Source organism: Dasypus novemcinctus, chromosome 12, assembly GCF_030445035.2.
Source record: "Dasypus novemcinctus isolate mDasNov1 chromosome 12, mDasNov1.1.hap2, whole genome shotgun sequence".
In the NCBI taxonomy this organism is placed as follows: Eukaryota; Metazoa; Chordata; class Mammalia; order Cingulata; family Dasypodidae; genus Dasypus; species Dasypus novemcinctus.
The window spans coordinates 39,574,625-39,588,297 of NC_080684.1; the positions used below are offsets into that span (position 1 = coordinate 39,574,625).

The 13,673-nt window shown below is 36.3% G+C and overlaps 1 pseudogene; it reads left to right on the top strand.

The window, feature by feature from the left end:
• The first annotated feature begins 10,984 nt into the window (after positions 1-10,984).
• Positions 10,985-11,788, top strand: LOC101417797 (trafficking protein particle complex subunit 4 pseudogene; annotated as a pseudogene).
• The last annotated feature ends 1,885 nt before the right edge of the window (positions 11,789-13,673 follow it).

Below are 13,673 nucleotides of genomic sequence, written 5' to 3' on the forward strand. Positions count from 1 at the left end.
GTCATCAGAGGGGTTGCACTTACGCACGCCTCAGCAGGGTCACAGAGACAGTCAAAGTAGACACAACCCCAGGGACTGGTTCTCCTGAGGGCTACAAAGACCCACAGGTTTGATGGTCATGGCAGATGGCTCTGGAGTTCAGTGCCATGTTGTTGACCCTACTTCGGAGTTCGTGTTCCTGAGTGTGATGGAGTTGGACTCAGATGTGACCTTTCTACACATGCCTCTTCTGTCACTTTTACTGGACCTGTGATTGGCACTGGGGTTGGTGTATACTCAGGAAACCTGAATCTCTGGACTGTCCATGTGACAGCCAGGCCCTGAGCCTCACCAAACTTGCAACTCCAACCCTCTGGTTTATTGGACTTACCCCGGCCAGCTAACAAGGGGGTGAAGAAGGTCAACCACGACACCAGGGAGCCAAGAGTACCTACAACTGCAAGCAGGAGAATTGCTTCCACCATCTATGTGGAATCTAAGCCCCCTCTAGATATGGAGGTAGAGTGGACATAACCATCCCAGGGTCCACAGGATGGATGAATAGAGTATGAATTAGAGTGGACTTACTGATATTCTACTATGGAACTATTGTGATTAGTAATGGAAAAAATTGTAGCATTGATGTGGAGAAAGTGGCCACAGTAGCTGCTGAGGAAAGGGAGAAGGAAGAAGAGATATGATGTGGGGGCACTTTCAGGACTTGGAGTTGTCCTGGATGGTACTGCAGGGACAGATGCTGGACATTGTATGTCCCACCATGGCCCACTGGGTGGACTGGGGTAGAGTGTAAACTACAATGTAAACCATTATCCATGTGGTGCAGCAGTGCTCCAAAATGTACTCACCAAATGCAATGAATGTATCACGATGATGAAAGAGGTTGTTGATGTGGGAGGAGTGGGGTGAGGGGTGGGGGTATATGGGGACCTCTTATTTTTTTTAAAAATAGAAAAAAATGAACTGTATTGATCAACACACACACACACAATAGTGATCAGCAATCAGATCACACACACATCCAGATCTTGAGGAACTAACTCTCTATATCCCACTATGACATCATCAGGTTGTATGGTGGGGGGGTGGCTGAGTACCTCACTGCTGCCTCCCATGAGACTGGGGGATGGACATTGGTAGCTACTGCACAGTGAAATTCATTGGTATTTATCAAAATTTGCCTGCCTCTTTTTCCTGCTTTTCCCTGAATGCTGCATGGTTTTATACTAGATTTGGAGTTTCAGTGTAGTTGATTCAGACATTTCCTTCTGCTTAACAATTTTTCTGGTAGAGGGACTAATTCCTGGAGCTTCCTACTCTGCCATCTTTCCCTACATCTCTTAACTAGTGAATCTTAGTTATTTAGGTCAACAAACTGGGTAGTTCCTCACAGGAATAATATTTATATATCTTTATATATGAACATTAACTATCACTTATCTCCATGAAAATTAACAGTTTTTGAAATGGCTTTGTTTAATATTTTCATCTCTTAACATTTCCAAAAAATCAAGGCTTCTGGCTAATTGGAATAAAAAAAGGATCTATTATTTTCAGGCTAAAGCTTTCCTCTTTTAAGTGACGGGATAAAATCACTAAGTTATGGAACTTTTACTCCTTTATTCAAATTAACCTTTTCTAATGACTTTATTATATATTTTGGGTTTTTCAGAGCCATTACTGATTGCATGTAAAATAGAATAAAGCTAGATGTGTGCAAAGTTTATAGTCTTCACCTTAAAGCTAGATCTCTCTTGGTCTTCTCTTAGACTGAGAAACCACACCTAGCTGCTGCTTTTCTCACATATTTTTGGACTTCTTATATAACTTAGACTAGAATCTAGTCAGAATATGGACCATTACTCTGATGGCCTCTTTCATTTTAAGTCTATTTTTTGATGCTCCTGATGCTTCAGTATCGCTACTTGCACTGTGATATTTGAACTTCTCTGTTTTTATCCCCAAATAGAGTGTCTCCTACATAGCAACTGTTAGTGAATGTTTTTTTGTGTATCTGCTGATAATATATTGATGGTGTAATATTTACTTAATTTCTTAGTATGCCCATTGTGTAGTTATTTTTTAGGAATCATATTCTACCACTCAAATTTTCTATTTGTTATTACAATTAACTTGTTAATGTTCTTTTTCTTTATGATTATAAAGGCAGTTGACCAATTAAAATGCATGATCAAGTTTTGACTTCAAATTAAAAGTCTCAATATTCTGGCTCTTCAAAACTTCTCAGCAGTCATCATCCTAATTTTTTCACTTATTCTGAAGGTTGGATAAAGCATGTTTTATTATCCCAGTGTCTATTTCTTAACCTCAAGAATATCTCAACTAATAATTCCAATAACTAAACCTGAACTTATAGTTTTACTTTCATTTTATTTAACTTCATTGTTCACATCAACATTTGCTCAAATTGTAGAAATTCTATTCAATTCATTTTTCTTGGCCAAAGTTTTCACCAATTATTCATTTTGTTTGCCAGTGCTACTCCTTGAAAGTCTTAGAGATGAAGCCAGCTACCAGCCCTATGTCGTTATTGCTCTTCCACGAGGCTTAAATATATTTTACATAAGAAGAAGCCCAGTCCTTCAGCCACTCTTAATACATCATTCATTTATTAGTATGGAAGTTCTATGCTTTTACATAGATGGATATATTCATAAACAGCAAGTTGATTTGTGAAGAATTTAGTCAGCTAACCAGATTTTTTGCTCATACTCTGCCAAATACTCCTGGCAAACATTTACTCTGAATTGTCTATATGGGCAAGTTTTTATTCCTAATGTAAATAACTGACGTATATAAAAATATATATAGCAAGATTTTTAAATTAAATTGCCTTTAAAATCTACTATGGTATATTATTAAGTGTAATCTAACTGATATAACAAACAATCACAAAATTTCAGTAACTTAATACAATGAATTTATTGTGAATATATGTATTACAAAAGAGAGAAGTGGGCAAATTGAAAATATATGAAAATTTCTTGTTCAACCACGTTTCAGTAAGGGTGTGTTTTGAAAAATAGCAGAGTCACATTCTATTCCATTCAGTCATTCAGAGACTCAGGCTTCTTTCATCTTAAGCTCTACTGCTCTTGAGGTGCATACGGTCCTCTCTATTTAGTCATAAAAATAGGGAAAGAGCACAAGAACTATGCATGGGAGAATTTTTAAGTCCTAGCTTGGAAATGTTTTATGTCACTTCTGTGCTCTTTCATTGTCTAGAAATTGGCCATATCCACCTCCTAACTGCAAAAGTGAGCTGAGAAATGTGGTCCAACTATGTGCCCAAGAGGAAAGGAAACTTGTTTGGCACATGCTTAGCAGTGTCTGCCATGAATGATACCATATGAAGGGGGGCATTTCTAAAATATTCTTTGTTTAGTTTACACTATTAGAGTGCTGATAGGTAAGATGATATTGGAAATGTCCAGAATCAAATAAGTCTATGAAAATTTAAAGTTGGAATATGAAGAAAATGATACCCAACTTCATATTTAATCATAGTATATTTAGAGAGATGGATTAAACAAGTGAGTTTATTTGGTTAATATAATACACTAATTTGTCTGGAAACTTGTTCTCCTCTTGCAGATTAACTAGCTTAAAACCTTGTTTCTTCTCAGTTTTTAACCAGGTATTCAATTATTACCCACTTCTCTCTTTTGCAACACATATATTCACAACATATTTATAGCACTTTGGCCTTCTAATTTTCTAACATTTACCTGAAATCCATGGGATAGATATCATTATTCTTGTGTAAAACCAGAATTAAATCATAGAATTGCTATCATAGAAACTGTTAGAATACAAAAAGAAGGCTAGCACTTGTTTCCTGACATTCAACTTAAGTCTTTTTCCTTAAAATATGTCTCTTTTTGTTAAGTGTTTATATGATAGGAACAAGAGAAGTAAAAAAGGGAAGTGAGTATTAAACTAATCCATTGTCTTTCTGTGTTCTAGATCTAGTGGATATGCATGATGTTTTTTTTGCCTAAATTAATATTAGGAAATTATTAGTAATTTCTTTCTTCTCTTAATAACCTTATTCCTGGTAGTGGCTTTAGGACTGTGCTGTTTCCCTCAAAACCTTATTACCCACAAAAAGATGATCTTTTAGAATCATCAGGGGAAAAAAGCATTATTAAGGTCTTGTTCAATCTGGTCTTAAGGACCCACAATATCTGAATAGTTTGGATCAGCTCTTAAATGCAAGATTCCACCTTACCCCTCTGAGGATTGTCTGTTTATAGTCTAGAAGAGAACACACAGGGAGTGTTCAAGTTACTACTTGTTTACAAATTGTTTTTGAAAAGGGTTAAAGTAAGTCTATCCACTGGATTGCTCATTGAAATGCAAAATTTTTCTCTAGGTATAAAAGAATTTATCTTTTTTATATTGTGGGTCAAATGATCATTGTGCAATAGGAGGTAGATGGCGATTAGAGTTTTACTTGGGTAGAAACAAAGATGCTTACCACCAATGAGGATATGGAGGGGAAAAATTTCTCTAGGCCCACCCACTGTGAGGAGGGTTTCAGCTGGATCCAATAGCAGTAGTCTAAAGCCAACATGACAAGAAACAGAAAAAGGAATGAAAACTTGGACTGCATTCCTGCCCACACACATACAACTGCAATGGAAAGAATCACCAAACTAATTGGCATCTGATAGTTTGCATATTAAGGGAATCAGCAAATGCTTTGTTGTTTATGTTTGATTTAAATTATGTTTTTATTCCCTCACATTATGAGAAGCTGTAAATAAAAATAAATGGGAAGGTTATATTTTTTGTCACTGTTTTTTACATTATGTATCCTATATTAGAAAATGGAAGCTACAATGCAAAAAAAAATCTTTATTATTAGGACTTCTTGTGTCTTTTTTTTATTTTATTACTTTAAGTAAAAAAAAAAACACCTTCTTTTTGACTTGTTTTTTCTTATTTTTTTCCTTATTTTTTGCTACGGCTCCTAGGAAGAGAGGGCAAGCAACTCCTTGGCAGACTTGAATTCAGCCCAGGTAGTTGCAGTAGAAAGTGCCAGCAGCTCTCAAGGCAAATAGGGACAGTCTTAGACTCAGGCTCCAGGTCCCGTGGCACAATAGTTCTGAGGCCTGAGGTTGAGCCTAGAGGGCTTCTCCGGGGCTGCATTTGCCCCTCAAGGGAGAATCCAGGGCTGGGCATCAATGAAGAAAGGGGAGAGCAGTTGTGTCCAGGGCTGCTTGCTCCCTTCCTTCAGCACCCTCAAGCTGGAGGGCTGTCAGTTTTTGATGAATCAAGGGAGCTGAAGGACAGTGTCATTCCTGATCTCCAGGACTGAGGGCCTATATTCCTCCTCACCAGGGGCCTCTTACAGAGGAGACAGATCATGTCCACCAGTCTGGGGGCAAAACTCTATTTTACGGTGGAAATAAAGCCTGCCCTTGGGTTGCTGTCCCTTTGGAGCTTGGCTTTCAGGCAGGAAGAGAATGTGTAATCCTTTGTCCCCCTGGTCCTTTTTGACTCCACTACCCCATTTTTTTTAAATACAGTCAAGATTTTATCCAGAATCTTAGGATCTCCTGGCAGAGTCTTCTTGCTCTCTTCTCACCTGTTTAGCCATGTGGAAGAAGGAAAATTGAATCACATTTTGGAACCCTGTGTCTTGCCTCTCCTCTTCTCAATCAGGAGCCTGTTGCTCTCTCTGCTAATAACAGTGTCTTGTATATTTGTGGTGTGATTAAGGGTACGTTTGCTGTTACCACAGAGAACTATGTATCCCCAGCTGCTTTTCCCTCTGGATTCGAGGAAGGGTTGGCCAGTGGGAAGAGTGCTAGAAAACTGGAGGGTAGAAGAAGGGGACAAGTCAGGATATTTATACCCCTCTCTTTGCTTCCTGTGGCATCTCCTGATGTGTCCATCTCTTATCTCTGACTCTATCTCCCTCCCTCCATTATCCTAGCTCCATGGGCAACCCATGCCAATGCTTTAGCACCTTCTGGATGCCCCAGCTTCGGGCTCTGATAAAAAACATCTTTTTTTTTTTTTTTGTCCCTCCAGCCTAACTACTTATTTATAGTAATAAGTCTCTATGTTTAAACACTGGTAGCTGGCTATAATGGTTGATAGTGCAATGGAGTATGTTCTATTAGTTTGTAAATACAATCTTACTAAGCTTTGTATTTCTCCCAGAAAATACTGGCCATTTCTCATAGCATAACTCAATATACAATTATTATTAAAAATAAGAAGAAGATGGTGGTTGTGCCTTGGATAATCATTCTCTTTTCCATCTAATGGTTTCCAAAGCAAATTCATTATTTGTAGAACTGTGTTGACAAAAATATTATATATAAAAGTTATACTCATTTAATTATATTAGTACTTCAAAAGCATTTATTTATGCTTTTTAATTTCAACAAATATTTGATTTAGTTCAAAGAAACAAATACAAGTATGTTTAAAAAATCTTTGGCATGCTAATATATACTAATGACTATATCTTGTTTCAGTCGAAAATCTCTCGAAAAGAAAAAAATGAAGTCATCTCACAAACAGATATCAGCAGGAATGGCAGATTCAGGACCTCCAAATTCCTCTCTTCCATAAAAGGAACAGGAACACTGGCCAAAAAAGTCGAAATCTACTTTTTAATAACTCTGGAAATAAACCAAACAGCTGCAACAATTTATTCAAGAAAAATAAATGAACTTCAGTAAGAACAGTGAGTCTTATGGCAATCCTTACTCAAATCCATCCTTCCCAACTCTGTGCTAGCCTTTAAAACCTATAACATTGCAATCATGGTGTTAGCTGGCAACTGAGCAGGCCCTGAAGGGGAAAAAAAATGGGGTTGGAGTGCCTCCAAAGTTGCATACACAGATAACTGTCACTTTCTTTTTACCTGTCTGGCAGTTCCCTGGAAAATACTACTCACAAAGCTTGCCTTTATTTGTTCTGACTCAGTACACTTTCAGTGTAAACTGTCTTTCCCTATGGCATTTGTTAAAAACAATCAGTGGCAGTTGTTTAAAATCACAACTGCCTGAAACTGTGATTACACTTGGGGCAAACAACAAGCAGACTAAAATTAACTTAAAAGAAAAGCCTGGAGAATGATCTCAGTCTATTAAGAAGCTTAGAACATTTCCAACCTATTCCTGGGAATCTAAAAGGCCAGGCACATGCCCAGGAAACTCTTAGGAAATCCTTAAACTCTCACCTTTGGAGAACTTTGAAGATCTGTCCAAATAGGAAGTGAAGTCTAAGGCAGAGTCATAAACTGCCTGCCTGAGCATTGAATGAGTGTCCCAACCTGCACATTGAGCCCCTAAACAAAGGCTGGGAAACATTGGTTCAGGAATTAAAGAAAATTTCTGTATAATGATTGAAAGATTACTAACTGAGCAAATATTTCAGTAGCTATCACAACAAAGAAAACAAATGTTACTGAATTAGTCAGGAGAGCAATAAAGCAAAAAGCATAAAAAACAACAACACATAGCAACAATAACAACCCTTGTAGAAGGGGAGGAATCTAATTTCCCAATTTGCCATATCATTTTAAATGTCCAATTTTCAAAATAATTATGAAACATGCAAAGAAACAAGAAAATGCGGCCTATACAGAGAGGAAAAAAATCAATAGAATGTGTACATGGAGAAGCCAATACATTGAGCTTACTAGACAAAAGCTTCAAGTCTGTTGTTTTAAATATACCCATAGAACTAAAGAGAAGTCTGAGAACGATGTCTCACAAAATAGAAGATATCAGTGCAGAGATAGAAATTATAAAAAAGAAACAAACAAAAATTCTGAGTTGAGAAGTAAAATCACTGAAATGAAAAATTCACCAGAGGAACTCAACAAATGTTTTAGCTGGCAGAAGAATCAGTAAACCTGAAGATAGATCAATTGAGATTAGTGGTCTGGGGGAAAAAAAAAGAAAAGTAATCCGAGTCTCAGAATCTGTGGTACTCTGTCGAATGTATCATCATTTGCCTAATGAGTTCCAGAAAGAAAGAAAGGGACAGAGATAATATTTTAAGAATTAATGGTCAAACTTCTAAAATTTGATGTTAATATTAGTCTACATATCCAAGAAAATCAATGAACTCCAAATGAAATAAAAGAGATCTCCACCTAGAAATATCATAAACTGTCAAAAGACAAAGAAAAGAGAGAATGGAAATCAACAAAAGAAAAGTGACTAATCACATGCAACAGAGCCTCAATAAGATTAACAGCTAATTCAAAATCATGGAGGCCAGAGGCAGTGGGATGACCTATTCAAAGTGCAGAAAGAAAAAGACTGTTGACCAAGAATTCTTTAACTAGCAAAACTGTCCTTCAAAAAAGGAAAAATTAAGATATTACCAGAGAAACAAAAACTGAGAGAATTCTTTTCTAACAGACCTTCTCTATAAAAAGGGTTAAATGGAGTTCTTTAAGCTGAAATGAATTGATACTAGGCAGTAACTTAAATTCACTTGAAGAAAGGAAGAAACTCAGTAAAGGTAATTACATATAAAATATAAATATAAAAGACAGTATAAATATACCTTTTGTAATACTTTTCCTTCTCTTATTTAAAAGACAATTAATTGATAAAGCAATAATTATAAATCTATGTTGTGGGCATACAATACATAAAGACATAATTTGATGACAATTGCCCAAAAGAAAGGGGATGAAATGGGTCTATGTAGGATCAAAGTCTTTGTGAAAATATTGAAATTAAGTTCATATTAATCTGAACTAAATTTTTATAAGTTTAGATGTTAATTGTAATCCTCAGGGCAAAAGCCAAGGAAATAATAAAAAAATGTATTGTTAAAGATATAAGGAATTAAAAAGTACACTAGAAAGTGACAAAGGTATATAGAAATCAAATAGCAAAGTGGCAAATATAAATCTTACCACACCAGTATTTACATTAATGTAAGTGTACTAACACTCCATGCAAAAGGTAATAATTGGCAAAATGGGTAAAAAAGCATGTTTGAACTACATGCTAACTACAAATAGATATGCTTTAGATTCAAAGATGAAATTAGATTGAAAGTAAAAAGATGGGGAAAAGATACGCTATTCAAACAGCTACCAAAAGAGAGCTGGAGTGTCTATATTAATAATAGACAAAATGGACTTTAAGACAAAAATTGTTACTAGAGGCAAGAGGGACATTTTATAATGACACGAAGGTCAAACTATCAAGAAAATGTGATTATAAATATATGTGCACACACCATTAGAGTCCAAAATACATGAAGAAAAAACTGACAGAACTGAAATATCCCAATTTAATTAGTGACTGGAACAACTAGACAGAAGAACAATAAGGAAATAGAACATAAACAATATTATAAACTAACTGAATCTAACAGTCATCTGTAGAACACTCTACAGAATGACAGTAGAATATGCATTTTCCACAGGTATATATAAAGCATTCTCCAAGATTGGCCATATGTTAGCTCAAAAAATAAATATCAATACATTTAAAAGAACTGATATCATACAAAGTATGTTCTCTGACCACAATGGAACAAAATTAGAAACAAATAACAGAAGAAAATCTGGAACATTCACAAATATATGGAAATTAACCACACACTCCTAAATTGCCAATAAATCAAAGAAGAAATCACAAAGTACGTTAGAAAATGCTTTGAGATGATTAAAAATGAAAGCACAAGATAGCAAAATCTATGGAATGCAGTCAAAGCCCGGTTTAGAAGGTAATATATAGTTTTAAAAATCTTTTTTTAAGCCAATGACCTAAACTTTCACCTTGAGAAAACAGAAAAATAAGAGCAAAATAAACAAAAAACAAATAGAAGGAAGGAGGAAATAAAGATTAGAGTGGAAATCATGAAAGATTAGAAAAACAATAATGAGAATCAAAGAAACCAAAAGTTGGTTCTCTGAAAATATCAACCAAATTGACAAAGCTTTAGCTAGACTGACCAAGAGGAAAAGGGAGATGACTCAAATGACTGAAATCAGGAATGAAAGGAACAATATTACTAGTGATGTTACAAAAATGAAAAAGGATTAGAAGAGAACACTGTAAACAAATTGTATTTCGACAAATTAGATAACCTAGGTGAAATGAAAAATTCCTAGAAAAACATGAACTACTGTACTCTAATTCTAGAAGATGAAGAAAACCTGAGCAGACTTGTAAGTAAAATGAATGACTTAGTAGTCATAAAACTTCCAACAAAGAAAAGCCCAGAACCAGATGACTTCCTTGGTGAATTCTGTTAAACATTTAAAGACTTATAATGTTACTTTACAAACTCTTCCAAAAGCTAGAAGAGGAGAAAACACTTCCCAAATCATTTTATAAGGCTGGTATTGCCCTAATACCAAAACCAGGCAAAGACACCCACAAGAAAAAGAAAACAGCTGACCAATATCTTTTATAAATATAAATACAAAATCCTCAGTGAAATACTAGAAAACCAAACTAGAAACATAGGCAAAGAATTATATATCATTACCATGTGAGATGTATCCCAGAAATGCAAACTTCATTTAACATATGAAAAGCAATCAGTGCAAAATACCACTTTATAGAATAAAGGACAAAGACTGCATGCTCATCTCAATAAACATAGAAAGCATTTTACAAAATTCAACCACATTTCAGATTAAAAAACACTTGATACACTGGGAATAAAAAAATAATTCCTTCAACCATATATAGGGTTTGTATAAAAAACCCACAGCTAACATACCACATAGTAGTGATTTCCCCCTAAGGAACAAGACAAGGATATCCACTCTTATATTCCTATTCAACATTGTACAGGAGGGTCTAGCTAGGGCTTCTAGGGAAATAAAAGGAAAATAAAGTCTTTCAGATTGCAAAGGAAGATGTAAAAATGTATGTCACAGGTGCTTTACAAATAGAATAATAAGTGAGTTAAGAAGGTTTTAGGATATAGGATACAAGATCAATTTTTAAAGGACGGAACTCGCAAACCCGAGCGGGCGCGGCAGCAATGGCGATTTTTAGTGTGTTTGTGGTGAACAAAGCTGGCGGCCTAATTTACCAGTTGGACAGCTACACACCTCGAGCTGAGGCTGAAAAAACTTTCAGTTTCCCGCTCGATCTCCTGCTCAAGCTGCACGACGAGCGTGTGCTGGTTGCCTTCGGCCAGCGCGATGGCCTCCGGGTGGGCCACGCAGTGCTGGCCATCAATGGCATGGATGTGAACGGCAAGTACACGGCAGACGGGAAAGAGGTGCTGGAGTACCTGGGCAACCCTGCGAATTATCCGGTGTCCATTCGATTCGGCCGGCCCCGCCTCACCTCCAATGAGAAACTCATGCTAGCCTCCATGTTCCACTCGCTCTTTGCCATTGGCTCCCAGCTGTCTCCTGAACAGGGCAGCTCAGGCATTGAGATGCTAGAGACAGATACATTCAAACTGCACTGCTTCCAGACGCTGACAGGGATCAAGTTTGTGGTGCTGGCAGACCCTAGGCAAGCTGGAATCGATTCCCTTCTCCGAAAGATTTATGAAATTTATTCAGACTTTGCCCTCAAGAATCCATTCTACTCCCTGGAAATGCCTATCAGGTGTGAGCTGTTTGACCAGAACCTGAAGCTAGCCCTGGAGGTGGCATTGAAGGCTGGGACTTTTGGACCTGGATCATAGGCTGAACCTGCAACGGACCCCAAAATTCTGAGCTCCTACAGCCGGAACCCTGCTGCCTCCACTCCGATGGAGATCCCATAAGCTTTGATAGGGCACCTGAAAATGGGTGACTGCTGAGCCTGACGCACACACTGAATCCTGAGCCTTAATACTGTCGTCCTCCCTCCTAAGCCTTAATACTGTTGTCCTCCCTCCTGTATATATCACGGTCCTACTTCCCATCTCAGTATAGACTTATTTGTGGAGAAGGTAGGCCCAGAAATATAATAAACATTCCTTTGGTCTCAAAAAAAAAAAAAAAAAAAAAGATCAATTTTTAAAAGTCAATGTATTTCTATACTCTAGCTATGAACAACCCAAAAATAAAATTTAAAATTGAGAAAACAACTCCATTGATAATAACATAAAAAAGTAAAATCTTGGGAATCAATTTAACAAAAGAAGTATGAGATTTGTGAAAGACATCCCATGTTCATGGATTTGAAAGATTTAATATTGTTGAGATGGCAATACTCCCCAAAATGATGTATGCATTCAATGCAACCCATATTGAAATCCCATCTGACATGTCTGCAGAAATTAGCAAGCTGTTCCTAAAATTCATATGGGAATGCAAGGTACCTAGAGTAACCCAAATGATCCTGAAAAAGAATAATAAATTTGGAGGACTCATACATGCTAATTTCACTACAAAGCTAAAGTAATCAACACTGTGTGGTACTGGCATAAGGAGTGACATACTGATCAATGGAATAGAATTAAGAGTCCAAAACTAAACCCTTACATCCAAGGTCAATTGATGTTTACCAAGGGTGCCAAGAAAATACAATTTGGAAAGAGTATCCTTTTCAACCAAAAGTGCTGTGACAACTGGATATCCATATGCACAAGAATGAAGCTCTAACTTACATGTTATATAAAAATTAACTAAAATTGAACAAAGGACAAAATCCAACAGCTAATATTTAACATTATGAAACACTTAGAAGAAATTATAGGTGCAAACTTAGTGACTTTGGATTAGGCAATTGTTTCTTAAATATTACACCAAAAGCACAATTAACAAAAGAAAAGATAGATAAATTGGACTTAATGAAAATTTTCTAGATTGAATCTTGTGTCCCAAAAAGATATTTTGAAGTCTGATCTCCCAGTCCCATCAATGCAATTCTATTAGGTAACAGTATCTTTGAAAGTGTTATTAGTTGGGGCCAAACTGAATCAGGGTGGGTCCTAATCCCATATAACTGGGATCGTAATGAAGAGAGGAAATTTGAACACAGGCATGTGATGGAGGCCGAGATTTAGTTATACAGAGCCATAAAGACTTCAGAGGGAGCATGTTTCCCTGACACCTTCATTTGTACTTCTAGCTTCCAGAACTGTGAGATAACAAATTTCTGCTGTTTTAAGCCACTCTGTGGTATTTTGCTGTGACAGCCCAAAGAAACGAAGACAAAATTTAAAAACGTGTGCTTCAAAGGATGCTATGAGGAAAGTGAAAACATAACCCACAGAATGGAAAAGAAACATTTTCAAATAATATATTTGATAAGGGACTTGAATCCAGAATATATAAAGAGCTCTTACAACTCCATAATAAAAACAAATACCCTAATTTTAAAATGGCCAAAGAATTTGAATAAACATTTCTCCAAAGAAGATATGCAAATGACTAATAAGCAAATAAAAAGATGTTCATCATCCTTAGTCATTAGAGAAAGACAAATCAAAACCACAATGAGGTACCCCTTGTAACTTCTAGGATAGCTATACTCAAAAACAGACAATAACTAGTGTTGGTGGGAATGTGGAGAAACTAGAACCCTCATACATTGCTAGTTGGGAATGTAAAGTTGTGCAATTGCTTCAGAAAACAGTTTGTCAATTCTTCAGAAAATTTAACATACAGTTAACATATGACCTGGCAATTCCACTCTTAGGTATATACCCAAGTGCATTGAAAACATATATCTACACAGACAATTGTACAAGAATGT